At 41.8% G+C, this 22,803-nt stretch overlaps 2 long non-coding RNA genes across 3 annotated transcripts; both read right to left on the bottom strand.

Moving 5' to 3' along the window:
* Window positions 1-753: 753 nt before the first annotated feature.
* Window positions 754-21,283, bottom strand: LOC142368922 (uncharacterized). 2 transcript variants are annotated; one of them, XR_012767455.1, is made up of 3 exons: window positions 21,013-21,283; window positions 3,952-4,042; window positions 754-805 (listed from the first exon to the last, which is right to left on the bottom strand). It is a non-coding gene; the product is annotated as an uncharacterized LOC142368922 (long non-coding RNA). The 2 variants fall into 2 exon arrangements; XR_012767456.1 differs by lacking the exon at window positions 21,013-21,283 and adding an exon at window positions 11,408-11,451.
* Window positions 7,031-11,238, bottom strand: LOC142368921 (uncharacterized). Its single transcript, XR_012767454.1, has 3 exons — window positions 11,151-11,238; window positions 8,806-8,861; window positions 7,031-8,707 (listed from the first exon to the last, which is right to left on the bottom strand). It is a non-coding gene; the product is annotated as an uncharacterized LOC142368921 (long non-coding RNA).
* Window positions 21,284-22,803: the final 1,520 nt, after the last annotated feature.

Raw genomic sequence — 22,803 nt, 5'->3', positions numbered from 1 at the left:
AAGAAAAATGTTGATAAAATACATAGTCAGTGTAGTAATCAATGCACATTATTGGTCAATATTTACCGAAAACTACACTTAAGTTAGCCAAGATGAAAGTGTTCTGACACCCAGGATGTGAGGAGCTAAGAGTGAGAACAGGCTGGTAGCTGAGATGGCTAAACCTAAGGAAAGACCTAGTGAAACGGTAGAAAACTAGAAAACTAGAAAACTAGAAAATTGCTCAAGAAATTTTGATGGGTGCCAATGGAGCTACTGCCCGCTGAGAGACAGAAGCTGTCATATTATAGTCATATTGTATTGTGACCAAGGTCTCCCTGTCACTTGGACCCATATTGTCCCCCCTTCTGTATTGGTAGGACACATAATACAGTGGCTGGCATAAACCTGTTATAAGCAGCAAACAAACTAGTTTCTCTAGAGTAAACTACACTAATGGGTGATTAGACTGTTCAAAAGAAACAAATAAAAAAAAGAAACAAAGTAAAAAAAAGGCCGAGCAACTCTGGAACAACAATGTTTGCCTGGAAGAAAAAATAAGTATGTTGTGGACTTTGAACAGTAAAAGTTACATCATCTGTAACACACCTGTAGGCAGCGCGTTGCCTGGTTTTCAGTTACACTCGGTCACACAGGAATTACAGTTGGATATGCATAACACTTCCTGAGATTAGCTATGAAACTGGCGTTTTAGTGTACAGAAAAAAACTTAACTCTTCCATCATTTTTAGGAAACATTACCCTTTTGCTTACCCTGGAGCTGGTGTTTCCTTCTGCCATGTTTCCAGATGTATACAGATGTATTCTGAAAAGAAATCATCACGTTTCAATGACAGATAGTCTCAGCTCTTCTGGAGTCTAAGAACTCGCCGGCGGGATTTTTGACACGTCTCCAAAAACACATCTGTAACTCTGTGAGTTTTTGTCATTCAAACATATAAGTGACACCATTAAAAACCTTGAAACTTCTACTTTTCAAATATATATATATTAAAATAAATGATATAGCTGGCCCTTTTTAAAGAGAGTGAACAGAAATCTTTGGATTTCCTGTACTCTCTAACTGCAGCAGCCTCCTAGGCCACACCTATCGCTATTCACATGTAAAGTACCAGGTGATTGAGTGGCTATTCACAGGTGAGAACACGCCCCATTCAGCCAGCATAAACACACTTTATCACATGGAGAGTGACAGGGGGGTGGGGGCAATCAGGGGTGTTACACACCCATCTAATTAGTATTCAACTAACAGAGACACTGCCTGGAGTTACAATGACTTTTTTACAGTTTGTGTGGAAACAACAAAACATTTCTGACTGCACTTTTTACTTTTATGCAGCCAACACTTTTGTTTACAAGGTTCAACCTTCAAAAGTCTTGGCTAGATATATTTATAGTGTGTTTTCTTGCACTGTTTGAAGACCTCTAAAACTTGTTTTTTTGTACAGTTGTGTTTCCCCTCAATTTAAATAAAACTTGTTTGTATTACATTCACTTCACTCTCATATTGTTTTTTGTTAGGCTTTTCAGAATACAACCATATGTGTCACTTTTGCATAGATGTTTACAGTTAGTTGAAATACTTGAAAATGTCAAGGTGGTGACAACTGCCTCAAAGTCTCTGAAAGGCCTCAGGTGCTGTTTACACATACCCGGGTATTTTGATAAACTCATATTTTCTAACCTTCGCTTGCAAAAATAACTTGGTGCACACAGCCCCGTTTAAAAAAAAAAAACACATCTACATTGATCCGCATAAATACGCTATCAAGAGCTGTTAAATTACGCCAAGCCTGACGGTGGCAATGTTAGAACAATGAGAATTCCACACAAGCCAATCAGAAGCCAAATAGAGAACTGCTGACAGGAAGAACTTCCGGATCCTTTTCAAGAAGAAAGTATGGCGCCAGGCTCATGTGTGTGGACTCCTGCCAACATGGCGGATAGGGGCGGGGCTCTGTACTATGACGACAACTCCTCATTCTCAATTGCCCAAAACTCCATTTTTGTCTCTTTCAACCAGTTTACACACAAACGCTAAACAGAGTTTTTAAAAAATCTCCACTTTTGCCGGAGTTTTTTTTATGCCTCGTTTTCGGAGGAAAAAACTCTGTTTGTGTATAAACGAAAGGCACAAACGAAGGGAAAGGTCTTCGTTTATCAAAATACCCGGGTATGTGTAAACAGCACCTAAGACTGAGTCAGTTTTGGGTTGTAGTGATGAGTCATCCTCTTCATTTAACAGTTCCTTCCTAACCAAGATTCAGTTTTAGGAACATTTCTTCCTCAAAATCTTCAAACTTCAGTCTTGATTTTACTCAACATTAATGTTGTAGTTTAACAACTTTAGAATGAATTTGTATCACTGTGCTAACACTAGCTGATGAAAACGGACCTCTGTTGCACACTTAAATCGTGTCAGTAACGCTCAGAGATAGACACAACGTCAAGGTGCCAAAAGTGGAAGAAAAAGCTAAATTAGAGCTGTTACATCACCAGTATAGATGGCTAAGTGTATGCACAATTAAGCATTTCAGTAAATCATCTGCTGTGGCTTTGAAATACCTCTGAGTCACTTTGCTATCAAGACAGTTGCCTAAAGAAAATGGGAGTGGTACTAGAAGAACTGAACTATTCACAGACTACACTAAAAATGGCCCAACTTTTATCTCAAGATAATCCAAAGCAAAACATTCAAAGGCACAGAAACTCTCTTATTAATTTCAAACAGTCCTCTCTGACGTCTGTTTTTACTTTCAGGCACGTTTACCTGCTACTGAATCAAGCTGGGAGCTCTTTTCAGTCGCCTTTGCTCTCTCGTGGCTTCATAAACTGATGCAACAATGAGATGGCATTGCTCAAACAACAAGTTTGTTGTTTTCTCAGCTAAAGGTCCTGTAGAGCATTTCAGCATCACAGCTTGAACAGAACCCAGAAACAGTCACGATGTGGTGAGCTAAGTGAAGCCGCATGTCACTGCATGCACAGCTCTATGCAAGCACTGCATGACATCACAAACCATGTGACCCATTTCCAGAAATTACTGCCTTAAGTTTCCATTTGGGAGAAAAGGAATGCGATGCAATAACACAGCTCTGTGTGAGTGAAAAGGACGAAACACACAAAATACTTGAATTGTTGCCAGAGCCCCAAGGCATATGCCAACTATGCGGTCGCTTAGGGCCCCCACGCCACCGGGGGGCCCCGAGAGCAATTTTGAATTTAATTTTATTACAACTTTATTTTTCTGTAAGATGTCATTTGATTCTATTTTGTATTTGTATTTTGAACATTTTGCACACCATTGCACATCTGAAAGAAATTAAACTATTTAACGTGTTTACTATAAATGCAGTCTCCAGCCTGCTGATGTTACTTTCAAATAGTTAAATTAATGAGCCATACTTATACATCACTCTTTATGTAGAAGTTAATTAAACCATATTTATGAGTTTGCTATCCCTTTAAAGTTAAAAACAAGAATGACACCTGTATAATGTAAGAGGATTACAAATAATACTAATGACTGTGGGTCCGTTACACACATAACAGTTTAGCCTATGGAATAATGAGGCATCTGGAGCTGAGGTGATGGTAGGGGGGCCCCAAATTAAATTCTGCTTAAGGCCCCATAAAGGCTTGGGCCGGCCCTGATTGTTGCCAAACATTATTTAGAGGAAAGAAAATACACTTCAAAAGTTCTGTTGTTTTTATGTTAGAACAAACTCTTTGAAGAACACAAAAACTATAATTTATCGATTTAGAACGATAGAACTGGAACTTTGTGTAGCGGAGATGTCTTATTTAGCCCGATACATATTTGATGACAGGTTTAACCCTGACACAGCCTGAAACAATCTGTGTGGTGTTTTTTTAAACTTAACAGACATTAACGTGGGTCAGTTGAAACATTAATCTGTTGAAAGGAGTCAGTAAAACCTGCCGACTCACCTCAGGCTCTGCAGGTTTCAGCAGGTTTCTCTCGTCAAACCTTCAGGCTGTAAGAACAACGCTGGGCACAAAGAGCTCCGACGCTGACGGTCTGTAGCACAGATGAAACAAGCAGAGGTGTCGATAAAGTCAAAGATAATACTGGATCGAAAAGAAATAAGTCCCAGGCACTCAAAAGTAGAACAGGAAGAAGGTATTAAATTAAAAAGCCTTTAATGACTTTGGCTAATCATAATAAAATGCCAACATGTTTCAACCACCTCCGTGGTCTTCATCAGGGCAAAGCAGAAGACAAAGAATGAACAACGGTTAAAACGGTTTAACCCCACCCCTGAATCAGGCGTAAAATTAGTGTGCCACCAATACAATTGGGAGACTAAGGCACACCTATCATAGAGGAGGGAGGGAGGGAGGGAGGGAGGGGGGGGGGGGGGCATAGATCACAATACAATAATTGTTGTCAAAGTTACAGCATGACAAAACAATATACCCCTTAGATATTCAAAATAACAAGTGGGCAGATATTGACATCAATACAACATACAGACAAAATATCATAAAAACTTAAACTCGATATCTTCATTAAGGCCTGGATACCTAAGCGCATCTAACTGGTGGATCCACAACGTCTCACGTTGGTTGAGCCTGCGGATCCGGTCACCGCCTCTATCTAAAGGCCTGATGTGCTCCAAAGCCTCAATTTTTAGCAAGGAGTCGTTCTTATTGTGCGCTTGTAGGAAATGTTGGGCCATCTGGTAGTCAGCATTTTCAGTGCGTATCGCATATTTATGCTCAGCAAGCCGATCACGTAGGCGCCTTTTAGTGCGTCCTACATAGAACACACCTGGGCACGGACAGGACAGACGGTAAATTACAAACGTGGTGTTACAATTTATAAAATCTTTTATTTTATATTCCTTGTTGGATTTGAAATCAGTAAGTGCTTTTGAAGGAATAAGATGAGCACAGTGAGGGCAATTATAACAACGGTAGACTCCCACCGGTCTCTTGAGCCAACTCTCCTTTTTCTCAGGAGGAAGATGGGTGTGTACGAGTCTGTCGCGCAGTGTCGGAGCTCTTTTGTAAGAGACTAACGGGGGTTCAGGAAAGATCTGTTGCAGATCAGGGTCCGAGTTAATAATGGCCCAATTATTCCTGATGATCCGTGTAACCTGTTTGGCCTCTGAGCTGTATTGTGTAACAAAAAAGGGGCGAGATTGTTTATTTCGATTACGGCTCTTTTTAATCAGAGTGTCTGAGCGCTTCAGAGCCTGCGCTCTTGACCGGGCTTGCGCCACCGTATCAGGCTTGTAGGCTCTCTTCCTGAAGCGGTCAGTCATGTCATTGGCCTGTCTTTCAAACTCCGCCTCATCATTGCAGATGCGGCGTAAGCGCTGGAACTGACCAAAAGGGATGTTATCAATAAGGTGCTGTGGGTGAAAGGAATCGGCTCTAAGAATGGTGTTGCGAGATGTCTTTTTCCTGAAATAAATTGAGTTGGACACCAAGGCTTCATCTGGGAAGAACGCGACGGTACGTAAAACTCAAACTGATCGTCTTCATTCAGCGTGTCACATTCATTAATTCCTTCTCATCACATCTGGACCCGCAGGGCGGAGGAACCGCTGTAGATGCTCGTGGTCATCGGCCTCTGATGAAAGGCAGAGAAACGTACAGTCGAAACAGATATTCCCCTCCCCCCGTCAGCGGAGTCAGCAGGTACAACCACATGGTGACAAACATTAACACGACTACAGTTCAGCTGCAGCCGTGCTGATTATGCACGAGTGGCAGCCATGATGGAAGAATAAACCATCAAAATATGACTTTATTAGCTGAGTCTGAGTCTAATGGCTCATTATGCTTCTTTGAAGTTAAAGGGATAGTTCGCCTCTTTTGACATGAAGCTGTATGACATCCCATATCAGCAACATCATTTATGAACATCTTCTTACCCCCTGCTGCGTCCTGTGAGCAGAGTTCCAGCCTCGTTTTGGCGTTGACGAAAGTAGTCCGGCTAGTTGGCTGGGGTTTAAAAAATAAAGCGTTTTGCTTCTCAAACCAATATGCGTTCAAAAGAGTAATACATATGCATCACGAAATCGTTCTCCACGAAAAAGTCAGACCTCATATCGCTTGGAGCTATTTTCTCTCCCTTCATATCAATGCGTTCAACCACCTAGCGACAGCCTAGAGTTGAGGCCCCAATAATAAAACAGGGGGGGTCTGTAGCGTAGTGGGTTGAGCAGGCGCCCCATGAAAAGAGGCTATAGTCCTCGCTGCAGCTGGCCCCGGTTCAGGTTCCACATCGGACGGCCCTGTGCTGCATGTTGTTCCCCCTCTCTCTGCCAATTTTTTTAATTCATCTAATTATTTTTTAAATTTCAAATTTAAAAAAAAAAGATTTAAATAAATAAATAAAACCTGCGTTAATGCGCGATAAAATATTAACGAGTTAACGCGATAATAACGAGTTAACTAGCCCAGCCCTAAATAAAACTTATAATCGTCTGTTAAATGTGATTGTTTGTGCGGCGAATAATATTTTACTAAACCAATATAAACTGGAATAGTTAAACAAACACGACATGACCAAAGTTTTCCTATTTAATTAAGCTTTTGTTGTTGCTTTATAATAAAAATTTAAAAAGTTTTCATTGACTTTCTTGATGAGTGTCTGATTGGCCTGATGTGTGTGACATCATCCGCTAAGTTGTTGCCTTCTGGGTTTAATCAACAATTACTGAATTGATTTTCTCAATGAAAATGTATTTAAAGTGTTTTGTATTTATATATTTAAGTTCAAAGTCTACCTCAAACATATGGAGTTTCAACCATAGATTTACTTCAGTTCTTTAATGTCATTTTTCGTGATTTAAATATGGATCGAGCGCAGGTTACCGTTATAAAATCAGTGTTTCGGGACCTTAGGAGGATGGTGCTTGTGTGAAAAGCACTTAATTTCTTACTCAAAGCACTTACATATGTACCTGTGACGGTCCAAACTGCTGTGTGGAACTGCACGAGTGAAACAAAATGCAGGACACAGGAGGCAGGTGAGGCAGAGAAAATACTTTAATTGATATTTAAACTGCAGTTGCTACAGCAAGGATTCAAAACCAGGTCACCCACATGAAAGGTGGCAATCTTACCATGACACTATCCAGTCCCCCACTCCAGTTATATATAAGTAAAAGTCAAAACTTAACAAAAATCACACAACTAAACCAAAACCAGAAACTTCAACAGAAACCAGGAAACATGACACAAACCATTAAGGGCTGGACGAGCCTAAACATTTCATATTTTATTTAAAATGCAGTGTTTTAAAAGCAATTCATAGCATCGTCTGTTTAATGCATGTTTTAATCGCGTTTTTATCATTCGAGAGTGTGAAGAGTCATCAGAGGTGAACCCTAAACAATCGAGCAACAATATGCAGGAAGTGGGAAGTGTGCAGCCGGCATGTGCAAGTCCCAAGTAATTTTTTCTTGGGCAAGTCAAGTCAAGTCACCTTATTATTGCAGTTTTACCTGCAGAATCTGATCTTAATAAAGTTATAAGTAAAGATATAAGTAATTGTCAGTAAACATCATTGGCCAATGTGTCCAACCTGTCCACCCCGTATCATATCAAGCTAACGTTAGCTAACTACCGACTAGGCTAACAGGATAATATTAGCTAATTTGACGAGCACTTACTGGTCAGAATGGATCTTCAAATGACGAACAAAGTTCGAAGTTATGCCAGATGCTTAACACTCAAGTCATTCAAGTCATCGTGTCTCAAGTCAAGTGCCGAGTCTTTAACTTCCAAGTCCGAGTCGAGTCTCAAGTCTTTTATTTTTTGTCAAGTCAAGTCACAAGTCATCAAAACAGCGACTCGAGTCGACTTGAGTCCAAGTCACAGTGACTCGAGTCCCCATCTCTGGGGGTTTCCTTCAGCCACGTTTTCTTATTCTCTTTTCCAAGACAGGTAAATTCGCATGTATTTGTAGAAAAATAAAGGGTCAACTTTCTGCCTGATTTCCCTTTGCACTCTTTCATCGGTACGTATTCGTAATATGAGATAATCACCCTGGGCCCAGACAACAAAGTCGCACCACTGCATCCCAGTGATGAGCAGCTGTCCCTGCACTTGCCAGTAATATCGACTGTTCTCCTTAAGACGATAAGGCTCATTTTCTCCTTCTATATAGTCACACTCTGCAAACTTTTTCTTCTTGGTGGATGTGACTTCAACGAGGCCAAATGTTGGCTCTTCATCCCGGTTGAAAACAACGCGATCGGGGGAAGCAGCAAGCCAAGGGGTGCCAGGATGAATGACAAGACCACAGGGGTAACAGGTAACATTCAACAGCCTCTCATACTCGGCTATTATTACAGCCTCCATCTCAAGACCTCTCTTCATGTCTTCTGTCTGGTTCACTGTCTGTATTATGCGTTTTATCCCTGATTCGGCAGTCTTCTCACTTCTGAAATGACACACCTCACGAAACGTAGAGGCGGTCACCCTGGTTCTACGGTGCTCATGCCATTCAGGATCAAGGCTTTGCTTACGTGTGTTCTTCTCAATTTTGTGAGCTTGTTCTAAAGTTACAGATAAGCTTGTGAGTAATTCCTGCTCCTCTTCTGTAGGCACAAACACACACTCTGATGGTAAGAGCTTGGACGTCTTCAGAGGCAGTGCTGGTCTCTGTTCTGCGTCACGGCGCTGCGTACTTTCTTCTTGAAGGGGATCATTGTGGCGTCCAAACCTGCAAAGAATTTTTCATACAACAGAGTACATCGATAAAGGGGATTAAATGAAGAATCAGAGAAAATTTTAAAAAATGTAGCTAAATATATTTGTTACCTAATTGTAGTCTGTGTCATCTTGTTGCAGTCGGTGCTTGCTCTTGACTTTAGAACCTAATGGAAAACACATTTTCTGCGTATAAAATCCTTTAAATCAAAACGCTGACCAACAGTAACCTCAAAAATTATATATATATATATATATATATAAATATGTTGCGGCTTCCAACACAAACCTTTTAGCCGCTCAGAGTTTAAGGTTGGGTCCTTAGGTTCCTTTATTTGTGACGCGCTACTGGTTTATGGCAAGAGATACGCTGAGATCCAAGATATGCTTTTGTTTCATTTATTATAATCAAACCGCACAGAGTTATCACAGCGCAGCAAATATGGATTAATGTAAAGATGAAAACCAGCGGATTAAACGGAAACATAAGGTGATGAATGAATAAATGTGGCGTGGCGTGGCGTTGCGTGGCGTGGCGTGGCGTGGCGTGGCGTGGCGTGGCGTGGCGTGGCGTAGCGTGGCGGTCAACAAAATTATGGCTACTCCCAACCCTGACTCTCACACCTGTGTCACCGGTGAGTCTACACCTTTACGCACACACGCCTACTCCCATGTGAACCTCCCCCTCTGCAACACACACACACACTCAAACTCAATGGGCCTCATGCAAGAAGCGTTCGTACGCACAGATTTGTTCTTAAATCGTCCGTACGAGTGATTTAAGAGAATTTGCGCATTCACCAATCTTTTCGTATTTTACGTTTTCTTTCAGGTACAAACAGAATTTACGAGCGATCCAGACCTGTCGTAGGAGTTTCCCAAAATAGTCCGCTGTTATTCAAATCACGTTTGCTTGACTAATGGATTGTATATTTAATTACTTTGAAGAAAACATAAATAAATATACATTATACCCCATAATTATGCTGACATTATTCTGTTTGACTTAAATTGTGCACTAATTGAAGGTTCATTTGAATCTGTATATAACAAGGTCAATAGGAAGTGTAACCAGCGGCTGACTTTCTACTTTCGGATGCCTTAGTGCGTCAGGCTCTTGGAAGAGACCGTGTAGATATCCATGTGGAGACAGACGAATGGCTGACATCGCGATTAAGATTCCAAAGGACTGTGCTGCTGCAAATATGCAGCTTGCTAGAGCCACAACTCCAGAGAGAAACACGCCGATCAAACCCAATTCCACCACACGTCCAGGTCACCACCCTTGGATTTTTGGCCACTGGAACCTTTCAGAGGGAGACTGGAGACAGATCGGGGGTGTCCCAGTCCTCTGTGAGTCGTGCGCTCCCCTTGGTCATCAAAACTCTCATCAGGTTATCACCCATGGTACATCAGATTCCCATACGCCGCTGTCCAACAAGTACAAATTAAGAGGGACTTTCATCCCGTGGCTGGACTGCCAATCATAATTGGAGCAATAGACTGCACACATATACGCATCAAAGCACCCGTGCTGTTGTGGAGCGCACTGAGCTGAAGGCCAGGTGGGTGTGTCTCGATACCTCGTTCATGGCGCAATATTGCCATGAACGAGGGTCTCCACCTGAACCAGCCCAGGCAGACCAGAAAGTGTGGTGCCAGAAGACCCCCCCCATGGACCGCCCCATCAAAGAGCCATCATGATGAGGCAACAGCTGATTGCACGGCTTTAGTTGCAGCCATCGATCGCCTGGCCATGGCGAGACGTTTTATTTAAGCCATTTTCATATCAAACCATTTATTTTTTATTTCGGTGACATTACGAACTACAGGTGACATGGTATCAATAGCACTAATTGCTTCCCATTTCTTCGCTTTAGCAGGTCCCGTCCACTGCTTACACTGCTAAAAATGACAGATTTTCCTTTTTGGATCTCTGAAAGCAGAATTTCAATCTCAGAGCCCCTAAAGTTGTTCTTTTTGCGCCTTGATGTCATTTTCATGACTTAACACTCAACACTTCCTGGCATAGGAGCGAGGAAGCACAGCCTTACATTGGTATAATTTAGGGCGTGGAGTATGCAAATCTACTACTGTATCCTCGTGCACGTGAACTTAGATACGCACAGGTGTGATTCATCATTTACGCAGGTCGTTTACACACTTTTTCCGAAGTTAAGAGCGTTTGTTGAATCTGACGTGGCGTGTTCGTACGAGACCTTCATACGAAAAAAGTGAGAGAAATTTAGAATAAAAATACGAAAATGTACTTGCATGAGGCCCAATGTTTCAACCTATATGTACCTTACAATATATATGTATATTGTACTCCTGTCACAACCTTGACACAGCCTGAAACAATCTGTGTGGTGTTTTTTTTAAACTTAACAGACATTAACGTGGGTCAGTTGAAACATTAATCTGTTGAAAGGAGTCAGTAAAAACTGCCGACTCACCTCAGGCTCTGCAGGTTTCAGCAGGTTCCTCTCGTCAAACCTTCAGGTGGTAAGAACAACGCTGGGCACAAAGAGCTCCGACGCTGATGGTCTATAGCACAGATGAAACAATCAGAGAGGTGTCGATAAAGTCAAAGATAATACTGAATCCTTCCTTCTGATTTCAGCATCTTTAAAAAACCATGTTGAACTAAATTCAGGGGAAAAAAGTGACTTTAAAGTTGGACTTGAACTTGAAGAGAAAGATTTAGTCTTACCTTGGCTTCAGTCTGTAAAATCAGATAGAAGTGACGACCTCACCTCACGCACCTTGTGGAGTGAATGCAAATCTGAGGCGGACTGAGCTTCTATTCAATCCAACTGGGCGGTCGTTGAATTGGAAATCTTCCTTGTTCCGTGTCCATTTAATTACACAGCCTCAGCCGTTCTACATTTCTATTGGCTTCTGCAGCTGGTGCCACGATGGCGTGACAATGGCATATTGTTTAGACTGTAGCCGACAACTATGGTTTTGGTGTGGTTTTTTAATGGGCATCATGTTTCTCTGGGCATCCAGAGTATGAATTTGACATCAATGAGAACCTATTTCAGTCAAAATAATACAATTGAAGGGACGACCCTAATGGGTGTCTGAGCTGTCATACAGCAGCATTCAAAGGTTGGTGTTATTCTTCCACAGCTGAGAAACAGGCCCGTGTACAATAGTCCTTAATATGAAAAGCAGCTTACCTGGCTGTAATCCAAAGCAACTGAACTACACCCAACAGGTTCCACAGCATTTGCATGTCCGTTGGGCTTATAGGAGTTCTGATGTATAGGGATGGCAATCGAGAACCGGCTCCCAGTAGTTCGATTCTGCAGAATCGTTAATCCGCCTGCCTAACGATCCCGTTTATAGGTTCTGCTAACGTCTGACGCATTTGCGCGATGACATCATGTGCAAGCTTCGCATTTTGGCTCAGAATGTTTCTAACATGGCGTCGAGGCAGAAGCGTTCCAAAGTTTGGTTGTATTTCACCCAAAAGGACAATACTAGGGCCAGCTGCGACACGTGCAGAGCTGTGATCACATCAAAGGGGGAAATACCTCCAACATGCAGAAACATTTGACCACACAGCATGCAGCTACTTTGCACGAATGTAAAGTCTTTGACACGCTGCTAAGCGATGACAGAGGTGGACATAGATTAAATGCTGGTGCATAATTGAAATTAACACATTGAATACCGGCGGTGTTTACGGAATTATGTCGTAGACTCCCAGCGTTCTAAACCTTTTTTTTTTTACGTTTTTTGTACAGTCACAGCATATTATGTGATAGGGCCACTGAAACATGTTATGGCTCGTTTGAAAGCTGAGACTTTAAACTCGTTGTGGGTCAAAACTGCGTGTCTCTAGGTGCCGCCATTAGCGAGCTATCCTTAGCTAAACCAAGGTGGGTATCCACCAAAATCAACAACAAACTGAGATATTGGGGCTTTTGTGAAACGTGCGCTCTTTCAGCCTGTCGCACTTTAGATACTTACATATCCAGGTCAGAGGATTTGCGTCGTGTCCTTGTGTCAAAGGAGTTTACATGTTCATAAAACCACCAAGTAGGTGGAGGGATTCTAAGAATGTATAGATTCAGAATCCATAAAAAAAACGTAAAAACGTATTTTTACCATTTGGGAGCCAACGCATGGGCAGTAAAAACGTAGTTTTACGTGACTTGGGAGTCAATGTGTTAAAGTGTTACTGCAACCAAAGCAATTTGTACTTTACATAGCTGGATGAGAATCGATAAGAGAACCAACAAGGAACCGAATTGATAAAGATATCGATAATGGAACCAGAATTGCTAAATTCTTAACAATTCCCATCCCTACTAATGTAGACCAAAAGATGTGAGCAACACTTCCAGTACTTTCCAGGGCCTAATTAAAAAGTGTGTTGGAGAACGCCATCCAAGCAGAGTTGGTGTGTCTTTAGATCACCTCGTTGTCTTTCTCCGAGACCCTCAACTAGCACGAGCTCAGGCTCATGGAGGTGCTACACCATCTCGAGGACTAGCGTCTGAAATTGTCCCACGAGAAGTGTCAGTTCTTTTAATCATGTAAAATACCACGTTCTAAGAACTGAGAGGAGCTGAAGAGTCTCCTTGGTTTGGTGGAAGCCTAACCTAAGATCATCAAGCTCCTCAATGATCTCACTGATGAATAATCCAGCCAAAAAGATGAACTATACAAATGAACGAGGACTGTGTAAACCTTGCGCCCCCTTTGATGCAGAGTGGACATCCGAGCGTGAGTTAACAAGTTAACATTTGCCCCCATTCTTCCCTTTTGTGGATCCACCATATACTACAATTAGATGCTTCCTCTTCATGTCTGGGAGCCGCTCTGAATCAAGAGCAAGGTGGGAAGCCTCAAGTTATAGCCTACGCCAGCAGAGGTTTGTGGAAGAGTAAAACAAACTAGAAAATTTCTGAAGAAATTTCGAAGGGGCCTGCCAAAGTGTGCGTATCGCTCAAACTGCAAACTGTCCGTTTAAAGAGGCGAACTGTCCCTTTAAAGAGGCGAACTGTCCCTTTAAAGAGGCGAACTGTCCCTTTAAAGCGGCCAACTGTCCCTTAAAAGCGGCCAACTGTCCCTTTAAAGCGGCGAACTGTCCCTTTAAAGAGGCAAACTGTCCCTTTAAAGCGGTGAACTGTCCCTTTAAAGCGGTGAACTGTCCCTTTAAAGAGGCGAACTGTGCCTTTAAAGCGGCGAACTGTCCCTTTAAAGAGGTGAACTGTCCCTTTAAAGCGGCCAACTGTACCTTTAAATCGGCGAACTGTCTCTTTAAAGCGGCCAACTGTACCTTTAGAAGTGAACTGTCCCTTTAAAGAGGCGAACTGTCCCTTTAAAGCGGCGAACTGTCCCTTTAAAGCGGCGAATTGTCTCTTTAAAGAGGTGAACTGTCCCTTTAAAGCGGTGAACTGTCCCTTTAAAGAGGCGAACTGTGCCTTTAAAGCGGCGAACTGTCCCTTTAAAGAGGTGAACTGTCCCTTTAAAGCGGCCAACTGTACCTTTAAAGCGGCGAACTGTCCCTTTAAAGCGGCAAACTGTCCCTTTAAAGCGGCAAACTGTCCCTTTAATGAGGCGAACTGTCCCTTTAAAGAGGCGAACTGTCCCTTTAATGAGGCGAACTGTCCCTTTAAAGAGGCGAACTGTCCCTTTAAAGAGGCGAACTGTCCCTTTAATGAGGCGAACTGTCCCTTTAAAGAGGCGAACTGTCCCTTTAAAGCGGCAAACTGTCCCTTTAATGAGGCGAACTGTCCCTTTAAAGAGGCGAACTGTCCCTTCAAAGCGGCAAACTGTCCCTTTAATGAGGCGAACTGTCCCTTTAAAGAGGCGAACTGTCCCTTTAATGAGGCGAACTGTCCCTTTAATGCCCCACTAGTGAAAAAGGGGCAGTTACCTTTTCCTTTGTCCACGAAGCTGGTGATGGTGTTGGCCAGGCTGCCGTTCAGCTCCCCGCTGGACAGGGACAGCATGTAGTCATGGGGGGTCACCAGCGGGGCTTTGGGGGACTGTTTTTTGCTTATTAAGTCGCCATGGTAACTCCAATTTTCAATAAAATTAATAGCCTGCGAAAACTCATCGAGTCGGTCGTTTTGATATATATATATATTGTTGGGATGGGCCCGCATTAATGTGGACGGAAGAATAAATATATCTACTAGAAAATTTCTGAAGAAATTTAGAAGGGGCCTGCCAAAGTGTGCGTATCGCTCAACCAATCACGGCTGCTCAGGAATGGTTCGCAAGGTCTAAAGAAGAAGCATTCAAGCCTAAACGGCATCAAAGCCGTTTAAATTTAAAAATTTAAAGCGGCGAACTGTCCCTTTAAAGAGGTGAATGTGGACGGAGGAATAAATATGTAAATCTATAAATAAATAAAGAGACCCCTTTTCAATGTTAAATCCCATAGACTTTTGCCAACGGAATAGTAATAGGTGCCTTGCCATGCATTTGCATGGAGGCACTGCTCTCCTATGCAATGCTATGGCAGGCCCCAATAATAAAACAGGGGGGGTCCGTGGCGTAGTGGGTTGAGCAGGCGCCCCATGAAAAGAGGCTATAGTCCTCGCTGCAGCTGGCCCCGGTTCAGGTTCCGCATCGAACGGCCCTGTGCTGCATGTTGTTCCCCCTCTCTCTGCCAATTTTTTTTATTTACCTAATTATTTTTTAAATTTAAGATAAATAAAAAAAAGATTTAAATAAATAAATAAAACCTGCGTTAATGCGCGATAAAATATGTATCGGCGTTAAATAATTAACGAGTTAACGCGATAGTAACGAGTTAACTAGCCCAGCCCTAAATAAAACTTATAATCGTCTGTTAAATGCGATTGTTTGTGCGGCGAATAATATTTTACTAAACCAACATAAACTGGAATAATTAAACAAACACGACATGACCAAAGTTTTCCTATTTCATTAAGCTTTTGTTGTTGCTTTATAATAAAAATTTAAAAAGTTTTCATTGACTTTCTTGATGAGTGTCTGATTGGCCTGATGTGTGTGACATCATCAGCTAAGTTGTTGCCTTCTGGGTTTAATCAACAATTATTGAATTGATTTTCTCAATGAAAATGTATTTAAAGTGTTTTGTATTTATATATTTAAGTTCAAAGTCTACCTCAAACATATGGAGTTTCAACCATAGATTTTCTTTAATGTCATTTTTCGTGATTTAAATATGGATCGAGCGCAGGTTACCGTTATAAAATCAGTGTTTCGGGACCTTAGGAGGATGGTGCTTGTGTGAAAAGCACTTAATTTCTTACTCAAAGCACTTACATATGTACCTGTGACGGTCCAAACTGCTGTGTGGAACTGCACGAGTGAAACAAAATGCAGGACACAGGAGGCAGGTGAGGCAGAGAAAATACTTTAATTGATATTTAAACTGCAGTTGCTACAGCAAGGATTCAAAACCAGATCACCCACATGAAAGGTGGCAATCTTACCACGACACAATCCAGTCCCCCACTCCAGTTATATATAAGTAAAAGTCAAAACTTAACAAAAATCACACAACTAAACCAAAACCAGAAACTTCAACAGAAACCAGGAAACATGACACAAACCATTAAGGGCTGGACGAGCCTAAACATTTCATATTTTATTTAAAATGCAGTGTTTTAAAAGCAATTCATAGCATCGTCTGTTTAATGCATGTTTTAATCACGTTTTTATCATTTGAGAGTGTGAAGAGTCATCAGAGGTGAAGCCTAAACAATCGAGCAACAATATGCAGGAAGTGGGAAGTGTGTAGCCGGCATGTGCAAGTCCCAAGTAATTTTTTCTTTGGCAAGTCAAGTCAAGTCACCTTATTATTGCAATTTTACCTGCAGAATCTGATCTTAATAAAGTTATAAGTAAAGATATAAGTAACTGTCAGTAAACATCATTGGCCAATGTGTCCAACCTGTCCACCCCGTATCATATCAAGCTAACGTTAGCTAACTACCGGCTAGGCTAACAGGATAATATTAGCTAATTTGACGAGCACTTACTGGTCAGAATGGATCTTAAAATGACGAACAAAGTTCGAAGTTATGCTAGATGCTTAACACTCAAGTCATTCAAGTCATCGTGTCTCAAGTCAAGTGCCGAGTCTTTAACTTCCAAGTCCGAGTCGAGTCTCAAGTCTTTTATTTTATGTCAAGTCAAGTCACAAGTCTTCAAAACAGCGACTCGAGTCGACTTGAGTCCAAGTCACAGTGACTCGAGTCCCCATCTCTGGGGGTTTCCTTCAGCCATGTTTTCTTATTCTCTTTTCCAAGACAGGTAAATTCGCATGTATTTGTAGAAAAATAAAGGGTCAACTTTCTGTCTGATTTCCCTTTGCACTGTTTCATCGGTACGTATTCGTAATATGAGATAATCATCCTTGGCCCAGACAACAAAGTCGCACCACTGCATCCCAGTGATGAGCAGCTGTCCCTGCACTTGCCAGTAATATCGACTGTTCTCCCTAAGACGATAAGGCTCATTTTCTCCTTCTATGTACTTACACTCTGCAAACTTTTTCTTCTTGGTGGATGTGACTTCAACGAGGCCAAATGTTGGCTTTTCATCGCGGTCGAAAACAACGCCATCGGGGGAAGCAGCAAGCCAAGGGGTGTCAGGATGAATGACAAGACCACAGGGGTAACAGGTAACATTCATCAGCTTCTTATACTCAGCTATTATTTTAGGCTCCTTCTTAAGACCTCTCTGCATGTCTTCTGTCGGGTTCACTGTCTGTATTATGCGTTTTATCCCTGATTCGGCAGTCTCGTCACTTGTGAAATGACACACCTCACGAAACGTAGAGGCGGTCACCCTGGTTCTACGGCGCTCATGCCATTTAGGATAATGGCTTTGCTCACGTGTTCTCTCCTCAATTTCATGAGCTTGTTCTAAAGTTACAGATAAGCTTGTGAGTAATTCCTGCTCCTCTTCTGTAGGCACAAACACACACTCTGATGGTAAGAGCTTGGACGTCTTCAGAGGCAGTGCTGGTCTCTGTTCTGCGTCACGGCGCTGCGTACTTTCTTCTTGAAGGGGATCATTGTGGCGTCCAAACCTGCAAAGAATTTTTCATACAACAGAGTACATCGATAAAGGGGATTAAATGAAGAATCAGAGAAAATTTTAAAAAATGTCGCTAAATATATTTGTTACCCAATTGTAGTCTGTGTCATCTTGTTGCAGTCGGTGTTTGCTCTTGACTTTAGAACCTAATGGAAAACACATTTTCTGCTTATAAAATCCTTTAAATCAAAATGCTGACCAACAGTAACCTCAAAAATTATATATATATATATATATATATAAAAATTATATATATGAGTATGTCATCTCATATATACGTATATATATATATATATATATATATATATATATATATATATATATATATATATATATATATATATATATCAGTGGCGGCTGCTGACTTTTAAAACAGGGGAAGCCCATATTATGCGTATAATAGACTATCAAAACACTTGGCTAAAAGCATGTCAACTACATTTGGTGTTGCTAACTGCTTAGCTGCGAGCATAGCCGCCATTGTGACAAAACTACTAGCTAACACGACAAACAAAACTACTAGCTAACACAACAAACAAAACTACTAGCTAACACGACAAACAAAACTACTAGCTAACACGACAAACAAAACTACTAGCTAACACGACAAACAAAACTACTAGCTAACACGACAAACAAAACTAACTAGCTAACACGACAAACAAATGCACAACAGGAATATGATTGACAAAACTTCTAAACAAGGACGTGTTTCTTATTTACAGTGTAATATTTACAAAAGTGTATGTGTGTGAGGATGGAAATGGAAACGATGGGAAATGAGTGAAACTCCGACAGCACTTTCACAGACAACCAGTCTCTTTCGTACCCGCTTTGGGACTGAAGTTCCAGCGTGCTTCTCCCCGCTTAAAAATTCGGCTGCCACAACATCTCTCATGATGGACAAACACTAACTCCAATCATCACGACACAGCCCCTCATATTGACACGCCCACGTCTAATCTACCCCCAGAGACGCCGGGCTTCCGGAAGTGATGAGTTTTTGTCGATTTAGCCAATGATGACCTAGAATTGTAGAAAAAAAACTTGACTCTCCCCCCCCTCCTGAAGCCGGCGTCCCTCGGCTCGGAAGCCCGGCTGTTAGTGGCGGCTTCATAACATGATTTCCTCAGTGAACGGCGGCGATTTCAGAACAAATCACTTCATTAAGCTACAGGACAACATGTTGTAGTTATGAAAGTAAATGCAGTATTGGGCATATCTTGTGTTTTGTGAATAATTGTTTTATCGTCAATTTAACATTGAAGATGTAGCAATTTCGCCAGAGAATGGGAGAGGCTGCCCGGCTTCCCGTGTTGTCTCTGAATAGCCCCGGCTGATATATATATAGTTTAACCCTGGCACAGCCTGAAACAATCTGTGTGGTGTTTTTTTAAACTTAACAGACATTAACGTGGGTCAGTTGAAACATTAATTTGTTCAAAAAAGGCTGAGCAACTCTGGAACAGCAATGTTTGCCTGGAAGAAAAAAGAAGTATGTTGTGGACTTTGAACAGTAAAAGTTACATCATCTGTAACACACCTGTAGGCAGCGTGTTGCCTGGTTTTCAGTTACACTCAGTCACACAGGAATTACAGTTGGATATTTGTTCTACTCAGATTCAGCTGAAAGCTGAAGCGTCACAATAAAAATGGCCAAACTTTTATCTCAAGATAATCCAAAGCAAAACATTCAAAGGCACAGAAACTCTCTCATTAATTTCAAACAGTCCTCTCCGACGTCTGCTTTTTACTTTCAGGCACGTTTACCTGCTACTGAATCAAGCTGGGAGCTCTTTTCAGTCGCCTTTGCTCTCTCGTGGCTTCATAAACTGATGCAACAATGAGATGGTATTGCTCAAACATTTTTATTGAGCAAGAGTCCAACAGGTAGAGTCCAGCATGGCGAGGAAGACAACGATATAAATGTTCAACAAGTTGTTTTCTCAGCTAAAAGGTCCTGTAGAGCAGCGGTCCCCAACCCCCGGGCCCCGGACCTAAGTGAAGCCGCATGTCACTGCATGCACAGCTCTATGCAAGCCCTGCATGACATCACAAACCATGTGACCCATTTCCAGAAATTACTGCCTTAAGTTTCCATTTGCGAGAAAAGGAATGCGATGCAGCAACACAGCTCTGTGTGAGTGAAAAGGACGAAACACACAAAATACTTGACTTGTTGCCAGAGCCCCAAGGCATATGCCAACTATGCGGTCGCTTAGGGCCCCCACGCCACCAGGGGGCCCCGAGAGCAATTTTGAATTTAATTTTATTACAACTTTATTTTTCTGTAAGATGTCATTTGATTCTATTTTGTATTTGTATTTTGGACATTTTGCACACCATTGCACATCTGAAAGAAATTAAACTATTTAACATGTTTACTATAAATGCAGTCTCCAGCCTGCTGATGTTACTTTCAAATAGTTAAATTAATGAGCCATACTTATACATCACTCTTTATGTAGAAGTTAATTAAACCATATTTATGAGTTTGCTTTCCCTTTAAGGTTAAAAACAAGAATGACACCTGTATAATGTAAGAGGATTACAAATAATGCTAATGATTGTGGGTCCGTTACACACATAACAGTTTAGCCTGTGGAATAATGAGGCATCTGGAGCTGAGGTGATGGTAGGGGGGCCCCAAATGAAATTCTGCTTAAGGCCCCATAAAGGCTTGGGCCGGCCCTGATTGTTGCCAAACATTATTTAGAGGAAAGAAAATACACTTCAAAAGTTCTGTTGTTTTTATGTTAGAACAAACTCTTTGAAGAACACAAAAACTATAATTTATCGATTGAGAACGATAGAACTGGAACTTTGTGTAGCGGAGATATATTATTTAGCCCGATACATATTTGATGACAGGTTTAACCCTGACACAGCCTGAAACAATCTGTGTGGTGTTTTTTTAAACTTAACAGACATTAACGTGGATCAGTTGAAACATTAATCTGTTGAAAGGAGTCAGTAAAAACTGCCGACTCACCAGGTTTCAGCAGGCTCTGCAGGTTTCAGCAGGTTCCTCTCGTCAAACTTTCAGGCTGTAAAAACAACGCTGGGCACCGAGAGCTCCGACGCTGACGGTCTGTAGCACAGATGAAACAATCAGAGGTGTCGATAAAGTCAAAGATAATACTGAATCCTTCCTTCTGATTTCAGCATCTTTAAAAAAACATGTTGAACTAAATTCAGGGGAAAAAAGTGACTTTAAAGTTGGACTTGAACTTGAAGAGAAAGCTTTAGTCTTACCTTGGCTTCAGTCTGTAAAATCAGATAGAAGTGACGACCTCACGCACCTTGTGGAGTGAATGCAAATCTAAGACGGGCTGAGCTTCTTTTCAATCCAACTGGGCGGTCGTTGAAATGGAAATCTTCCTTGTTCCGTGTTCATTTAAGTACACAGCCTCAGCCGTTCTACATTTCTATTGGCTTCTGCAGCTGGTGCCACGATGGCGTGACAATGACAACGATCATGCACCTGACATCTTGTTCAGCAGGTTTAGCTGTAGCCGTCTGCCGACGCTTTGGTAAAAGCCACCACGAGAACAGCTTATTTATCCCATAAAACATGAATAATGAACACGGTTCACCCAAAGGAAGGAGTAGCTATAGTCTCTCCAACGTGTCCTGGTTCTCCCCCGGGGTCTCTTCACCGGGGAGGCGTCCTAACCAGATGCCTGAGCCACCTCATCTGACTCCTCTCCATGCAGAGGAAACCCATTTCGGCCGCTTGTATTCGCAATCTCGTTCTTTCGGTCACTACCCACAGCTCGTGACCATAGGTGAGGGTAGGAACATAGACTGACCGGTAAATCGAGAGCTTCGCCTTCTGGCTCAGCTCCTTCTTCACCACGACGGGCCGGTGCAGAGGCCGCATCACTGCAGACGCCGCACCGATCCGTCTGTCAATCTCCTGCTCCATTCGTCCCTCACTCGTGAACAAGACCCCGAGATACTTGAACTCCTCCACTTGGGGAAGGAACTCGTTCCCAACCCGGCCGAGGACCACGGTCTCAGATTTGGAGGTGCTGATTCTCATCCCAGCCGCTTCACACTCGGCTGCAAACCGCTCCAGTGAGAGCTGAAGGTCACGGCCTGAGGACGCCAACAGAACCACATCATCCGCAAAGTGCAGAGACCCGATTCTCGCCAAACCGGACCCCCTCAAACCGACCTACTGAGCACACTCTGACACGACGATGATAAGCCTTCCTAACGGAGTAAACAGTCGTGGCTTTTTGGGTCTTTAACGGTTTCCTCAGTTCTTGGTTGGTATTTTGTTTTTAGTCCAGTCGTGGATTTTATTTTCATGTCGAAAAATGAAAAAAAAAAGAAAACTCACAAGTTTGCTTTTCCAGGTTCGGTTTCCGTCAGAAGAAGACGGGCCGTTATGGTAAATTAAAGATATTTCTACATTTCTTCACTCATCCGCCTGTTCGTTCAGTTGCTCGTCTTTTTATTTCATTATATATCAGTTCTTAAAAGAATCAGTCTGAATAAATAAGTTTAATTTAAAGCAACAAGTACTTTACTTATTAGCTGAACATTTTGGCTTTTTTAAAACAAAACGTGCCTCAGAAAATAAAATAAAAACTGTCGCAATTAGCAGCATTTTCCCACATTATGAAGAGGAAATGGAATCAGCTTTTACTTTCTAAAGCAAACATCTGCATTAGCCTAAATATGCAAATGAGCCTGCGGTTAAGAGAGCGTGCACGCAGAGCTAAATCTGCTGACTCACAGGAAACATGAACCTAAACAAGAGATCTGTCAGTGGGATCAATGGAAAGGATTATAAAACTCCTTCAGGAGGATAATTCAGCTCAGAGAGCAGCAAAAAAAATCGACAAAAACCAGAGTAAGTATCACTCATTTATCAAAGGTCTGCATGATGTGCACAAGAAAAATAAAGAGGATCCTCATGTCCTTGGAAGTGAAATATAGTCTAATTTATGCATTAAAGGGATACAGTTTGAATTATTTTGGGTATTTTTTACGAAGCCGGAATATTCGGAATATTCGGAATATTCGTCTCATTTT

This window comes from Odontesthes bonariensis, chromosome 19 (genome assembly GCF_027942865.1).
Source record: "Odontesthes bonariensis isolate fOdoBon6 chromosome 19, fOdoBon6.hap1, whole genome shotgun sequence".
In the NCBI taxonomy this organism is placed as follows: domain Eukaryota; kingdom Metazoa; phylum Chordata; class Actinopteri; order Atheriniformes; family Atherinopsidae; genus Odontesthes; species Odontesthes bonariensis.
The sequence above is the reverse complement of the archived record's forward strand: the minus strand, read 5'-3'. Positions and strand labels throughout refer to the sequence as shown.